Raw genomic sequence first — 16483 nt, 5'->3', positions numbered from 1 at the left:
CTTTTGAACATTCGTGATTAAGAACTTTCCCATGGGAACACTATTCAATGGGTAGATGCCAAGCAGTCTGAGTGACAGTGGTTCATGGTTGTCACTGACTCCCATGACTGGGGATTTTGGTGCTAATCCAAAACTGATAAGAATAAACATTATACACGTCACTCGTAAGACGACTAAAGAGAGAAGAGTTGAAAAGGGCAATAAAGGAAGTGATAGATAGACAGAAAGATTAGGTGAAGAGGGTTCCTTGGTTACCATAGTGACTGTCCTCTCTAGCTCAGTAAAAATAACCTACTGTATATGTGTTTATGGCAATTCATACCCTAAATAAATAAGCGTGTAGCAGGGCAACACATTGGCAGGTTCTGACCACCTTTTTGGTAGAGTGACAGGATAGGAGTGACATTACCGCTACAAACCAGTGAGTAAGGCCTGTTGAGGCCTTGGTCGGTCAGGGCATCTATAAGCCTCATCAGCCATGGATTTCAATGCTGCTGTCATGGGTATGAAAAGGGGGAGACAACAGACAATGGCTCACTATTGGCATCCAGTCCGTTCTGCAGACCCCCCCGCTCCCTAACGATGCCTACTGCGCCTCCGGGCCTCATAGAAATCACTACAAATTAATAGGTACACTTGATGAAAAGGCAGATTAGTGCAAAGAGGAGGGGAATAAAGAGCGTTAAATATGGTGAGCAGCACGCTGGACCACAGGCCAGGCCTCGGCCAGATTACCCACAGCTGCCACCGTACCAGCTTTTCAACAACTCCCATTGTGTGGCGGCCCCCAATAAGAAAATCATTAAAGTCTCATCTGCACGACCCCCCTTTGGGAACGGAGCCCTTTGATGCATGTCTCATGAAGGGAATTGTGGGGCTTTAAATGAGTGTGGCCGGTGATTGGTTGGCGCCCTTATTGATAGGAGCACGGGTAGATGTGGGGGGGACACAGAAAATATCTCCATTAAGAACACAAACAAGGACCCTCTCTACTATTCTCTAAGAACAGTGGACCATACGCCACCCTCTCAAAGGAAGAGAGAAGTGATTTCAGACTCAATTATCCTCTCCAGGAGAGGTTTATGGTGACCAGATGGCAACAATAGCTAAGGACCTCCCCGTGATCAGCATTCTGATTAAATTCCCCCTAGCGTCATGAGTTTTATCAACACGAGGCGAAGCTCTCGGACAGCTGAATGGCACGAAAGAATGAATATGATGTGAATAGAGGCCATGAATGGGAAAGGAAGGAAGGCCTGAGGAGGAAAAAAGTAAGTGTGGCTCCAATTAAAATGCCTTGAACTGCCTTGTGGCCCGTACCTAACCCATCCCAAAAAAATGCATCCCCTGTGCCATTGCACCTGGATGGATAAATAATATCAACCACTATATCACCCACTCCCATATCCTCACCATGTAAAGAGCACGTAGCTTCTCACATAATAAATCGTAAGTTGATCTCATGTAATAGCATTGGCATTCTTTTTCCCGTATTTTTCCAAGACCAGATTATGGAAACAAAGCTGATTGGGAGAGCATCTCTTAGCTGGTACTGTACTATAGGTAGCCATCTTGCTCCTGCACACAAGCCGGACAAGTATAGATAGGCCTAACCCATTGAATTTCACTATGCCCCAGGAGCAAGGACTCCACTCTGGGAGCTACATGTCTTGGGTGATTTTAAGGGCATACTGGAAGTGCTTTGTTAGAAGGGATTGTTAGGGACACAGGCTTACTAGGGAAGGCAACTTAGGCAAGGCAAGTTTATTTGTATAGCACATTTCATACAACAGGGGCAATTCAAAGTGCTTTACACATATAGCCTTAAAAGAAATACAGAAAAATAAGGATAAGAGTACGAGTAAGAAAATAACTTAGGACACTGCCATACCCCAGATCAACCCCATGTTGAGAGTATCCCTACCCACAACTCTGTTTACCATTCTGAGCTCCGTAAAGCCAGCAGAATGTAGCAGCAGCAGTCAGTCCAACTATACTAATATATCTAGCTAACATCACATCAGGTTTCTTAGGTAGGTATTATGGTAGTAACACCATAGTAGTAGGTATAGTAGGTAGTATGGTAGATATGACAAACGTATGAGTGTGTGGGTGTTTTAAGGAGAATGCACATACATATATGTTCATGTATGATCGCCTCCCCTCTCTGTTGGACATGCTGTAATGTCCCCAGATGAGTTACAGGCAGCTGTGTGTGTGAAGCGGGAAACCTGCTGTAGCCAGGGGTAATTATTTCCCCACCTGTTTGACCCTCGTGTTGTTATATTCACTGTAAGCCAGTGCAAACATAAAGACTAATGTTTCCTGTTCCTCCTCTCCGGAGTGGCAGAGAGATATCCCCAGAACCTTGAGGCCCCACCACCACACAGCACAGGTGGGAGTTGCAGAGCGCATTTGTGTCAGGAAGTGCTAACGTCATTGGTGCTGCTGGGTTGTTATAGATATAAGATATTCACAGACCAGCTCTGAGGGGGACTAGCTAGGATACATCTACCGTACACATCTACATCTACAGGCACAGTCGGCCGGGCCATCGGATGAAATAGTGGTAAGGGGGGCTGCAATTTCTCTCGCTCCTCTGATCTCCACAACAGGCATGAGGACCTGGCACAGGGCACCTTCTCACCAACCCCCTGTGGTACCAACCAGGTGGTAACAATGGACAAAGCTTGTGACTGAGAGGTCAGCAGGCAGAGAGAGTAGGGGGGCATACACACACACACACACACACACACACACACACAACAGGGCACGCACACAGTATGCTGAAAAGAACTAATGAAGGCCTAGCGTTGGCCCCCCTGCCAACTGGCATGAGAGCCACCTTTGTGAGTAGATGATACCATGAATAGCTCAAAATCAGCCCCTTGAAAATGTCAAGACAAAGAACTTGAAACTTCATTGGGTTAGATGTACGGTACTGTATCCCCCCCCCCTCTCATACATGTATTGATTACCTAATAACTAAAACAAACATGCATGCATACAGATTTACAACCTTTTAGTAACCAAGAAAGTTATCCTTTCATGTCGTAGAGTCAGAGTGAACTGTAGACGGAAACCGGAGCTCTCAAGCTAGCTCAATTAGCCAGGGGGAGTACAATGGTAGTTCATTTCCTCCTGGGTTGAATGGCCTTTTCAAATGGCCATGCATGGGCTTATTTATGCCGCGATCGCCAAACAAACTAGACGACATAATACAAAGTGCAGCGACTATTCCTGGACCCCTTTTCCCCCTTAGCGTCCGGAAATACTCTCCTTTTTCTTTATTGTTTCCATTCTACATGTATTCTCCTTAATGTGTCTCCGCAGACTTGTCACTGGAGTCACTCACACAGGCCATGGTTGTTAAATCCGAGTTCAGGTCATTGTGAAATCACACCGTTTAGCTTTGTCTTTGACACTAGCACTTGACTTGTGGATTCAAGCATCCAGCAGAACGATTCAACGGCACACTCTCATTTTCAAATTTCAACTGAAACAATAGCAGACGCAATGTGGTAACGGCCTCCTATAAATAGCTAAGTGTAAATCTGTTACAAATGTTCAAATACTTCATACAAAAATAGAAGTCGCATTAAAGACTTTAAACGTCTATAAAACTATGCTCTGAGACAAGTAGCAGCACTAGACACTAGCCACTGACGGCGGGGGGGGTGAGAAGGGGGCATTTGTGTTATTTTCCTCTTCCGTTGGTCTGGGGTCGTCTCCTGGGGCCGTATTGTGCGGTAGACGGTGGTGGGCTGCTTTAGTGCTCAGGTTGCTAAAAGCTGTCCTCTCGCCTTGACCCCAACTGTAATCAGATAAGTCTGATGCCATCTTTTTTTTCCTTCCTCAAATAGCAACATCAGGGTTTTCCTTTTTCAAACCCCTGCTGTTTGGCTGAAATGACCTTTCAAAAATGGAATCTCTCTTGGCGGGGTATCCTTGTTCAACTACCACTTGCATTAATATGTTTCACTTAAAATGTCTCTCTCTCTCTCGCTCTCTCTCTCTCTCTCTCTCTTTCTTGGTTTTGCATTCCAGTGATTTGAGCAACATCCATGTGGGGTCTCCTCCCTCTGCATAGCCGTCTCCTATTCGGATGTTGTATCAGTATTACTAAAGGGACATTGGGAACTGCCAGTAGCAAATTCTCATCCCGCCCCTACATTCTTTGCATGGTGGCACACTTTCAAATAACTCATTCATTCATGTCTCTGTACAATAACATTAAATACTAAGTGAAGTAAAGTTTAAAGTGAGAGACAAGAAATAAGAAAACATATTTTCTGAGATAAGACTCCAGCCCTCTTGTGCTCCACTTTGTTATGTATTAAACTTCCTCAGTGGCAAGGCTGTTGAAGATGCTGACATGCTCAGGTGGGGTGTCAGCTCGCTAGTGAAGGTGCAAACCAGTTGTAGTGATGTCAGCCGCAGTCTATCGAGGTAGAAACTGGTCAACATGTCTCTGCCTTGTCTGGTTGTCTGAAGGGAGAGAACTGTCTGTGTTTAGACAGCTTTGCTCACTGATTGACTTGGGTCCTGTTGTTCCAGTTGGACTGATGTTTCTGGTGGATTTCAGTGGATTTAGACCTCAGCAGATCAAGGCATGTTCAGAGCTGTCACTTCATCAGAAGGTAGGCTGGTGAGGTTCCAGCAGTGGCGTGAGGGTTATTGCGATAATTGAGCAGGAAAGCGTCAAAGGCGTTGCTTCAGCGATGCTTTTCGCTTTTGGCTGCTTTGAGAGTATGTTTGATGGTTTGGCTATTCTCTATGCCAATACATTGGTGGAAGGATGATATGTGATACTTAGAGGATGTGTTTGATTCCATTGCTTAGCAGGAAGTCTTCCGTCTCCTTGGAAACAAACGGTAGCCCATTGTCTGTAACAATCTGCTCAGGCAGTCCAAACCATCCAGACATTTCTCTCAAGGTCTGGATTGTGTTTTTAGAGGTTACTGTGCACATGACCCAGACCTCAGGCCACTTTGAGTTTGTTTCCACGGCAACCAGTAGCACAGTTCCGTCTCGGTCCTGCAAAAATCCAGATGAACACAAATATCAGTCTCCCCATCTTCCGTCGGAGACTGAAGACCCATCTCTTCAGGCTATACCTTAATTGCTCCTCCTGAGACATCTACTACCCCCCAGCGCTATGCCTCCTGAGACACCTGCTTCCCCCTATATTATGTCTCCTAAGATTTCTACCTCCCCCTTGTACTGTTTCTCCAGTGTCTATAAAAAAAAATAAAAGAATCAGCCCCGGGCCTGAGCTAGATTACTCTTCCTGCTACGACTGGTGAAATTGATGATTCACTTGCTTAGTCAAATGTATTGATTGTAAGTCACTTTGGAATAAGGCGTCTGCTAAATGCCTATTTTTTTTTTAAATATATATATATATATATATATATATATATATACCACAAATAAGTGCATAGACACAGTCTGGTGAAAGTGGTGAAGTATTTTTTTTAAAAGGCAGATCCTCATCAGATCCTCATCTGAGTCTGTGTCACTGCTGCTTGTTTTACAGCCGCCGTTCCTCCTTTGAGAAAAGTGCTAGTTGGCTGATTTTCCTTTCCCTTTGTCAAAGTCTCTTTTGTTGATTTCTCTCTCTTTTTCCTTTGCAAGCCTGCTCAATGTGTCCTTTCTTGCCACTGTGGCGGCACATGTGTCTTTAGCTCGGCATTCTGACGGCTGGTGACCTTGTTTTCCACACCAGTAGCTTTCCTTGATGCCCCTTTTCTGTCTGCCTTTGTGTCGCTGCTACATTGTGCACCCTTCGACGCAGCCCAGAGCTTCCGTTGCAGCTAGCACCATTGATACAGAACCTCAACTGCTTTCTGTAATGTGAGATAGTCTTCTGTGAGTATAGGTGGCTTTTCTATGGCCTCACTCGTCAAGCCACACACAAGCCTCGAATCATGCAGAGTGTCATTCAATGCTGCATTAAATTGACAATGTTGTCAAAATCCTCATTCAAACCTAGGGGGGCTGTAGGCTTTCTAGGGTGTGGATCCAAAAAAGGACCTCTCTCTCTCTGGCATAACCTCCTGTCAACATCACCCTCTCTCTGAAGGGTAATCTGCTCTGTGCCCTGAAACCTAAGGGAGGAAATGGGATGGGAGTGGTTATTAAAATGACAGGCTACGGGGTAGTTCACATCTTTTCGTCTTATGAAGCTTTTGTGTTCACTGATTCTTTGTTTGAGGGGACGGGTGGTTTTACCAATATATATTTTAACACATGGGCATTTTAACAAATACACAACATGGTTTGAGTTACAGTGATTACTCCCCTTACTGGAATTTTTTACTTACTCCCCTCTTCAAAATGCGCCTCTGCTCACACACGTTACTGCTGCATCCACAATGACAGTTGGCTTAGCACCAGCATCCAGGGGAAAAATGCTGCATAAGGTCTGTCAATCCTTGTCACCAGTTATCTTGTTATGTGTTAATCTTTCAGATGAACGATATATACCCACGTATGAATGGAGATGGATCGGCAGAGAAGTGTGTTCGTAAAGAATGAGAAGTTTACTGAAAGACCTGACATGTTTATGTTCGGGAGTCCAGTGTCACACTGAATAGGGACTTCTGATCCCTCGAGCTATGTGAGTTTTGCAGCTGTAGTTATAATGCTATGTTATACAATAAGGTTTAATACAGCTGTATTAACCCTTATTATATAACATAGCATTATAACTACAGCTACAAACCTCACATAACTCAAAATACCAATGTTCCAATGCATAACACACAGCATAGTAAATTGTAATCATTCCCAAAGGAAATGCATTCATTGATGTGTATACTTATCACTTTTTTGTTATTATAATAATTGTATTTATATATTTGTTTTTCTGTCTAAATAAAGCATAGAATGTAAATGATGCGTGCTTTGAGCAGGCTTGTATCTGCACTGTAACCCTGGGCTTTGGCAGATGGGCCCAACCTTGCCCTATGGCCACCTGCAGGCATCTGTCTGAGCAGAATCATCTGTCAGGGCAGAAATCATCCTCCCAGCGAATCACAGTCAAACTGCTGTTAGGACTCTTGGTAAACCACAGCTCATAGGGAGGGTCAGCCAGGGGCAAAAAAAAAAAAGGACATCATATCTCATCAGTTTTGATAAGGATAAGTTCTCTACTGCAAAACACAAAAGAGCGGTAAAAAAACCGCATGTGCATGCATATTCGATTCTATGCCCCCTTCTCTCCACCCCGGCCGCCCCCATTGGCTCCCTCCCACTAGTCCAGCCCTGGAATCCCAGGAAATCTGATGCGGGACAGGAAGTCCTTATTGTGTTCGATTCAGAGAACGCGGAGCCAGACGGCACGCAGGAGCGATGTCATCCCCTGGCCGGGCCGAGCATATCTTTGTGCTCGCTCACTGCGCAACAAAGACGCAAATAAACACTGTCATCCCCACCAGTCATCAACTGTCAGTCCAATTAGCCCAGCAGAACAGCAGAACAGCCACATGCCACAGCCTCTTTCTTTCCCAGCCATGCCTTTTACCTCTGACCCCCCCGCGGCTCGTGCCTGAGGTGATTTTCTCTATTAGTCCATTGGGTCTGCATTAAGCCCCCACTGCCATCAGAGGGCTTGGCTCAAATCTGCAGAATCAACATTACGCCTTCCTGGCTGTTAGCTGCATTAGCACACTGAAAAACCCCCACAGCCCCTCCACTCCCACTCCCCAAACATCCTCGCTGGGGACAGATAACATCTCTGTCCTGCCCATTCAACATCCCAACCAGACCTCTTTGTTCTGCAGTTTAGAGCACAGAAACTGTTATAACCACATGAACACTGACAGTGGGGAGGAAGTTAGCTAGTTACCCTGCAGTGTTAGCTACACTCTATTGAACAAGAACACACGCACTGTGCACATACATGATTTTGGAGGTACATAAACACCTAGTATATTGCTTAATATGGAACCCACTGTTCTGTAACTGTATTTAACAACATTTGAAAATGTAGAGCACTAGCTATGATTCTAAGCACAAACATTCCAGTGACACCAGTCAAGGTCAATTGTTATCTGGAAGTCAGAGTTGCTTTTTTTAAAGCCAATGAGAAAAAATGCTTGAACGTTTCCTCTTTTTAGCTTATTATCAACACAAAGGCTAATGACCAAGTCTGACCACTGAGTGATTTGCTTGCCTTGGGTTGTTTATGTACCCTGAAGTCTGAGGACTCCTAGGGACAGAGATTTTATTAAAGGAGATAGGGCCAAAGTTGTAACTGAGAGGCTGCTACCTGCTTCATAAGTTACGTTCCCTCTTTCAAATACATATCGATTTCCGAGAGACAGGGCATTGTGAAATGCCTTGACTTATCACTCCAAAACACATTCCCTGTTCAATAACTATACCCAGCTCTACAACTTTTTTTCAGAACAGACCCAGGGGGTGAGTGGAGGGAGCTGTGATTAGACGGTAAAATCTCACCAGGAATTTGAGCCTTGGGATTGAAACAGTGATATATGCGACCTTGGATATTTCTATATTGACCGTAAATCACAGCATTGTTTAATTAGCCTCCTCTAATTCTCTCTCATTGTGGTGTGCCCACTCGATGTTCCCTTCTCTGGCTTTCTCTTGCATATTTCTCATAGATTCCACCCATTAATTTCGTCACAGTGTGGATAGAGAGAGGCACATGATAATTAAAGAAAGAAAAACTGCTAAGCAGAAAATAAGCCGTGTAGATACTGTTGTCATTGTTGAGCTCAGCACGGGCATATCTGAAAGTCACCAAATCTATGGGTTGGGAAAAGAATATTAAACCAAGCCAACTGGTTAAAAGATGCTTGTCTAGATTTAATTACTGGCATGGTTGTTTTTATTTATGCCCAAAAGAACAATGTCTATGCCTATCAATTTAAAACTGTATTGCCTCAATAAACACATCACATTCATTCACTGTGGGTACTACTTAATTAACCATTACCAAAACCAACCATCATCTGAAATGTCTCTCCTTGTATTAGAATACTGTAGTATGTGAGGGAGCCCGACATCCAATGTGGACTACAAGTCACATACAAAACACATGCTTTTTTCATCTTTTACCTTCTACCTTCTGACTATGTTATCTAAATGTACAGCATGAGAAAAAGGTTTGTCGTCTGAAAAGATCCTCATTTCATTATCCTCTGTGTTTTTGCACAATGAACCCACAACATTGATGAAATACCTTGACTCCCACTCTCTCTCTCCGAGCTCTGTGCTTCACCTGAAACTAATCTACCAGGGCATCTGAGCTGGACAGCCTAGGTAAAATGATGCCTTGTTGGTAGTGGTCTCCAAGGACCGCCGAGGACAATGGATCAAATACAAATGCTCGGGCTTTGAACTGGTATTGTTGTCACTATTTTGCTCTCTTCTCATGCTTATTCTCTCTCTCTCTCTCTCTCTCTCTCTCTCTCTCTCTCTCTCTCTCTCTCTCTCTCTCTCTCTCTCTCTCTCTCTCTCTCTCTCTCTCTCTCTCTCTCTCCCTCTCTCTCTCTCTCTCTCCCTCCCTCTCTCTCTCTCTCTCTCTCTCTCTCTCCCCCCCTCCCACTGCACTGACCAACCGTAAGCTCAATTTCCAGTGAAAGCACTGCATTCTACTGTGGAAAGAGAATCAGACTTGCATGTCTTATCTCAGTGCTTGTGTCACAGATAAGTGTCTGCTGGGTGAATGTAGATTTAGCTGGGCTGTTCCTCCATGCTGGCTCACTGTGCCTGTGCTGACAACAGTGATGCCGGTAACGCGATACTAAGTATCGCGATACTCTAATCTGATTACTTTTCCCAGTAACGAGTATTCTATCGCGATACTATTTCCAAATCAGTAATCTGATTAAAGTTACTTATTCGAGTGACTGTGCGTTACTATTGCGTTACTACCTCATAACTTAGGCTAAATGCAGTATTTCTTTGTAATGTTCGATAGTGTAGTGACTACATTATGGGTTCATGTTCTCCTCTTACTGTTGGTTGTGTAGTGGGAGGGAACCAGTTCTGGCACTAGGGGCAGAGGGGAGGATTATTAACGTTGCACCTTCCTGTTTAGATACACGAGTTTTGGTAACCATTTTCTGGTCCTGTACTGAGAGTACAAGTTGTTGTTTTGATTAAACAGTTATCATTACGTTGCCTACGTCTTTCCTTTTTCCTCCGGCACTACACTGGTGACCCGACGTGGATTTTTGTTAACGTAATTGTGTACGAAAACCAGCGACGAACATTACAATCCTGCAAAATGTCCGGGCGAGGAAGACGTTCAAACCAGCGGCAGCCATCACCATCCCCTGTCAGGGTAACGCGTGGTGCGCACACTCCCACTCTCAAGCTACCAGAATTCTGGGACTCAACGCCTGCTGCATGGTTTGCTATTGTAGAGGCACATTTCAATAAAAGTGACATCGATGACGACGACGACCGGTACAACCATGCTGTGGCAATGTTGGGCAGCTCCACCGCGGCTCGAGTGGTAGGTTTTTTGTCTGCTCCCCCGACGACGAACAAATATGAGCGCCTCAAGGCCCTGCTTCTAGAGACATTTGAACTGTCCACTGCGGAGAGGGTGCGTCGCCTATTTGCCATGTCGGACTTGGGTGACGAGAGGCCTTCTGCGAGCATGGAGAGGATGCTAAACCTGCTCGGTACAGAAGACCCCATGATCCTCTTCACAGAGCTGTTCATGCGCACATTGCCAGCTCAAGTTAGGATGGCGCTGGCCAACACCGCCATCATGGAGCCCCGCGCCCTGGCCAGGGAGGCGGACCGGTTCGTCTTGGCCATGCCTCAACGGTCCCCCGACCTGCTCGCTCCCGCGGCCGCCCCGCCACCCGACCGTCGCAGGAGAGCGAAGGATGACGCCAGACCTTCTGGCCAGCAGGGTAACGCTGCGGGCCATTGTTTCTACCACGCCACTTTTGGCGCCAAGGCCAAACGGTGCCGCTCACCCTGCACCTTCGGACCGACGGGAAACGGCGGGGCCGGCGCTCAGTAGTGGCCCTGAGCGCTGGCGTCACCAACAGGCTGCTCTTCATACAAGACACCGCCTCTGGTCGCAGTTTCCTTTGTGACACAGGTGCCCAGTGGAGCATCATTCCGGCAGAGAGATCGGATATGGCGAAGGAGGAGCGTGGTCCGCAGTTGGCAGGCGCGGACGGCACACCTATCTGCTCTTACGGCACTAGGGCGGTGGACGTGTGCTTCGGAGGGCAATGTTTTTCGTGGGATTTTGTCATAGCGGCTGTCACATTTCCCCTCCTTGGTGCGGATTTTCTGTGCGCCCACAACCTGTTGGTGGACGTGGGGAACAGGCGCCTGGTCAACTCACAGACTTTCGCTTCATTCGCCTGTACGCAGGGGGAGGCGGTCTACAGCGGGTGGTCCAATACGCTCGCCGAAAGTGACCAGTACCTTCGGCTGCTCGCCGAATTCCCCGACCTTACCAAGCCCACCTTCTCCGCGCCCACGGTGAAACACGGAGTGGAGCACCACATCGAGACCGAGGGGCCTCCCCTCCACGCCAGGGCCAGGCGCCTCAACCCGGAGAAGCTGGCCATCGCCAGGGCGGAGTTTGCGCATATGGAGCAGGTGGGCATCGTTCGGCGCTCGAGCAGCCCCTGGGCGTCTCCCCTGCACATCGTCCCTAAGTCAGACGGCGGGTGGCGCCCATGTGGGGACTACCGCCGCCTCAACGACGCGTCCAAGCCTGACCGCTACCCGGTCCCACATGTCCAGGACTTTTCAGCGAACCTGGCAGGCAAACGCTTCTTCTCCAAAGTGGACCTGGTACGGGGGTACCATCAGGTGCCGGTGCACCCCGAGGACGTCCCTAAGACGGCCGTAATCACGCCATTTGGGCTCTTCGAGTTTCTGCGGATGCCGTTCGGCCTGAAGAACGCGGCGCAGACCTTCCAACGCCTCATGCACTCGGTGCTCCGGGACCTACCATTCCTCTTCGTCTACTTGGATGACATCCTCGTCGCAAGCACCACGGAGGAGGAGCACCTGTCCCACCTCCGGGCCCTTTTCACACGGCTCAGCCAACATGGGCTGATTGTCAATCCGGCGAAGTGTGAGTTCGGACGGAACGCCATCGACTTTCTCGGGCACCGGGTCTCCGCAGAGGGGGTGACCCCCCTCCCCTCGAAGGTAGAAGCTGTCGCTGCTTTCCCGCGCCCCAGCACAATCAGCGAGCTCAAGGGGTTCATCGGGATGGTAACCTTCTACTATCGCTTCCTCCACCACATCGCTCACATCCTGCGGCCTCTGTACGATGCCCAGAAGGGCAAGACTCTGAAGCAGCCGGTGGACTGGACGGCGGAGCGTGTCAAAGCCTTTCAGGACACCAAGGCGGCCCTGGCCCGCGCTGCCATGTTGGCCCACCCCTCGCCCTCGGCACCCACTGCTCTCACCACGGACGCCTCTGACTTTGCTGTGGGAGCGGTGTACGAACAGTGGGTTGGGGACGCCTGGCAGCCTCTTGCATTCTTCAGCCGCCAGCTGTCTCCCAGAGAGCAAAGGTACAGCACATTCGACAGGGAGCTCCTCGGGCTGTGGCTTGCTGTCAGACACTTCCGTTTTTTACTGGAGGGCCGCGAGTTTACGGCCTACGTGGACCACAAGCCACTCACGCACGCCATGTCCAAGGTGGCGGAGCCGTGGTCCGACCGCCAACAGCGCCAGCTCGCCTACATATCCGAGTTCACCACAGACATCCAGCACGTTGCTGGGAAGTCCAACCAGGTCGCGGATTGTCTCTCCAGGGCGGTGGTTGGTGCGGTCCAACTGGGTTTGGACTACGCGCGCATGGCTGCAGACCAGGCCGCCGACCCCGCCGTCCAGGCTCTAAAGTTGTCGGACACAGGACTGCGCCTAGAAGAGGTGGTTTTCGGTGACGCAGGGGCCACGCTCCTGTGCGACGTCTCCATGGGTCAGCCACGACCGGTGGTCCCCGCCAACTGGAGGCGCCCCGCCTTCGAGGCGATACACGGCTTGTCTCACCCTGGTAGGAAACCGTCCTCACGGCTGGTGTCAGAGAAATTCGTCTGGCATGGGCTCAAGAGGGATGTGAGGGCCTGGGTTGACACGTGCATCGCCTGCCAGCGCGCCAAGGTGCATCGACACGTCAAGGCCCCCCTGGAGCAGTTCTCTGTGCCTGAGCGGAGGTTCGATCATGTAAACGTGGACCTGGTAGGGCCGCTGCCCCCCTCGCACGGATACACCTATCTCTTTACCATGGTGGACAGGACGACTCGCTGGCCGGAGGCAGTTCCGCTCTCCTCAACGACAGCCCCCGACCTGGCCCGGGCGTTCATCGCGGTGTGGGTCTCCCGCTACGGCACCCCTGCTGATCTCTCCTCTGACCGTGGCTCACAGTTTACTTCAGAGCTGTGGGCAGCGGTGGCGGAGAATCTGGGGGTCAAGCTCCACCGCACAACCGCCTATCACCCGCAGGCGAACGGGCTCTGTGAGCGTTTCCATCGATCCATGAAGGCCGCCCTTCGAGCCAGCCTCACGGACAGCGACTGGCTTGACAAGCTGCCGTGGGTCATGCTGGGGCTCAGGACAGCGCCTAAGGAGGACCTCCAGTCGTCGTCCGCTGAGCTGGTGTTTGGACAGCCGCTGCGGGTCCCCGGTGACTTCATTCCCAAGTCAACGGAGCCCTGGTCCGCCGCCGCTCAGCGCGCCTCCCTGCTGGACAGCGCCAGGACCTTCGTCCCGGTCCCGACTACGCAGCATGGTGTCCCTACTTCGAGGGTGCCCCCGGAGCTGCACTCAGCGAGGTTCGTTTTCATTCGTCATGATGGCCACAGGACTCCACTACGTCCTCCTTATGACGGGCCTTTCCGTGTCATCGAGGCCGGAGCCAAGAACTTCATGGTTGACATGGGGGGTAGGCCTGAGTGTGTGTCCGTTGATCGCCTCAAACCGGCCCACTTGGACCTTGAACTGCCCCTGGACTTGGCCCTGCCACCGCGCAGAGGCCGGCCTCCAGTCCTACCTCCCCTGCCGCGCCCTGGCCATTCCCCCCTCCGACCCCGACAACCCCCCGCAGCTCGCGAGCCCCCGGTCGTCGCTGCCCCCCGTCCTTCCCTGCAGGAGGACGTGATGGGCGATGTCACACCTCCTCCCGCACCTCCTGACTTTACCTACGATCGTAGGGGCCGGGCCATACGCCCTCCTCGCCGTGAGGATTTCCAATATTGAGGTGAACACTGGGGGGGCTGGTGTAGTGACTACATTATGGGTTCATGTTCTCCTCTTACTGTTGGTTGTGTAGTGGGAGGGAACCAGTTCTGGCACTAGGGGCAGAGGGGAGGATTATTAACGTTGCACCTTCCTGTTTAGATACACGAGTTTTGGTAACCATTTTCTGGTCCTGTACTGAGAGTACAAGTTGTTGTTTTGATTAAACAGTTATCATTACGTTGCCTACGTCTTTCCTTTTTCCTCCGGCACTACAATAGTAAACAAACATTTATTGCTTTTCTCGCGTCTTGGGGAGTGACGTCAGTGATCACGTTTTCAACACGAGGTGCAGCAGAATCGCTCACGTGTATCACCACGCTGATTGCACAGTGTAAACAGAAGCGTATAATGGAGCGAGAACAGAGATATGCGTTAAATAGCTGGAAATATAGGGATTATTTTGAGTTTGTGTCAGCAAAGGATGACAAGAACATAAATGTTCGTTGTACACTCTGTGCTGGAAAGAAAATATTGTCCTGTGGTAAAACCACAACATCAAATTTAAAGAAACATTTGGAATCTCTGCACAGCACAGTCAAGCTCGCGGAGAAAGTCCCAGAGACCGCGGCCTCGACTTCTGCGGGAGGTCCCACACCGCTCAAGCAACAAAAGCTGGACTTCAGTAGGCCTACAAAATCACAACCTGTAAGTGTGGGAGAGTTGAATAAATTGGTCGGGCGGTATGTTGTAGAGGAAATGCTGCCCATAAACACAGTTGACTCGCCCTCTTTCCGTGCCATCATTAACAAGATCCCCACTACTACCAATGCCGAGCTACCTCACAGAACATCTTTTTCTTCGTACTTGGAGAAGGAGTATGCAGAGATGGAAAAACATCTGAAGGCTGCGCTGAACGAGGTCGACTATGTGTCAACTACAGCGGACATTTGGACAGCTAACAATAGGAGCTATATGGGAGTAACGCTCCACTGGATTAGTAGATCCACATTAGACCGCAACAAGGCTGCATTGGCGTGTAGGAGAATCCGCGGTAGACACACGTATGATGTTATTGGTGCAGAAATCGAAAACATTCACTCTTCATATGGACTAATCAACAAAGTAGTAGCAACAGTGACAGATAATGGATCTAACTTTGTCAAGGCATTTCAAGTCTATCAGCCTGCTGTCACAGAGTCCGATGATGAGACGGTGGAGGAGGCCACGGATGATGTCACTTTTTTAGATGTGTCAGAAATCCTATCAGCTGAGGATGATAGTGATGGCCAGCTGATTCTTCCCCCGCACCAAAGGTGTGCTTCACATACCCTCAACCTTATTTCTACAAGTGATGTGGAGAAGTACATCACTTCCAAACCAGAGAGCAAGGCTGTGTATAGGAGCAGCACAGCAAAATGCACAGCTCTCTGGACGAAAGCAAGCCGATCTACCGGTGCGTCAGAAACGGTGGAGGAGGTTAACAAAAGAAAGCTCCTGGTACCGACATCCACAAGGTGGAATTCCTTTTACGAAGCCATAAAGAGAATCGCAGAAATCCCCATGAATGAGCTGACTACTCTGTGCAACAAGCTGGGAGTGAAGTGCTTCAAAGACCAGGAGTACCAGTACCTGCATGAGTACTGTACCGTCATGAAGCCTCTAACTATAGCACTGGATATCCTACAAGGTGACTGTCCGTATGGGACTTTACTGCCCACACTTGAAGTCCTGATGCAGAAGACCCTTGCTGTGAAAGACACCCTATCCAAGATGACTGCAGGCCTTCCAGATGCCATAGTGCAGGTATGCTATGTTGTTCCATCTTAAAGATAAATAAATACATTTTCATTGCACTATTCATGAACATGGAGCAGAGTCACACCATACTGCAGTATGTAGGTTGTCAGTTGCACAAACTAATTGCATACATAATTAGTAAATAAAGGTATAAATAATAGACCTTATAGGCTACAACTAGATAATAATAAACATATCAAATTATATCTTTCAGGCTATCCAGACTCGTTTTGCCAGTGTGCTGGACAACAAAGATGCCCTTCTCGCAGCTGCTAGTTGTCCAAAATTCAAACTCCGATGGCTGAGAGATGAAGGTAGGAGGGAGCAAGTAAAGGAGCTTCTCACAGCAGAATGTCGCAAAACTGCTCCTGCAGCACAGAGCCCTGCCAGTGTACCCACCACGACTGCCAACCAAGGCGAGATGGACTTTTTTGCTTTTGAGGCGGAGCCAGAGGAGACCTACTCGGCAGAAAAG

Source organism: Nansenia antarctica, assembly GCF_963989245.1.
Source record: "Nansenia antarctica genome assembly, chromosome: 1".
Taxonomy (NCBI): Eukaryota; Metazoa; Chordata; class Actinopteri; order Argentiniformes; family Microstomatidae; genus Nansenia; species Nansenia antarctica.
This window is presented reverse-complemented; position numbering follows the sequence as displayed.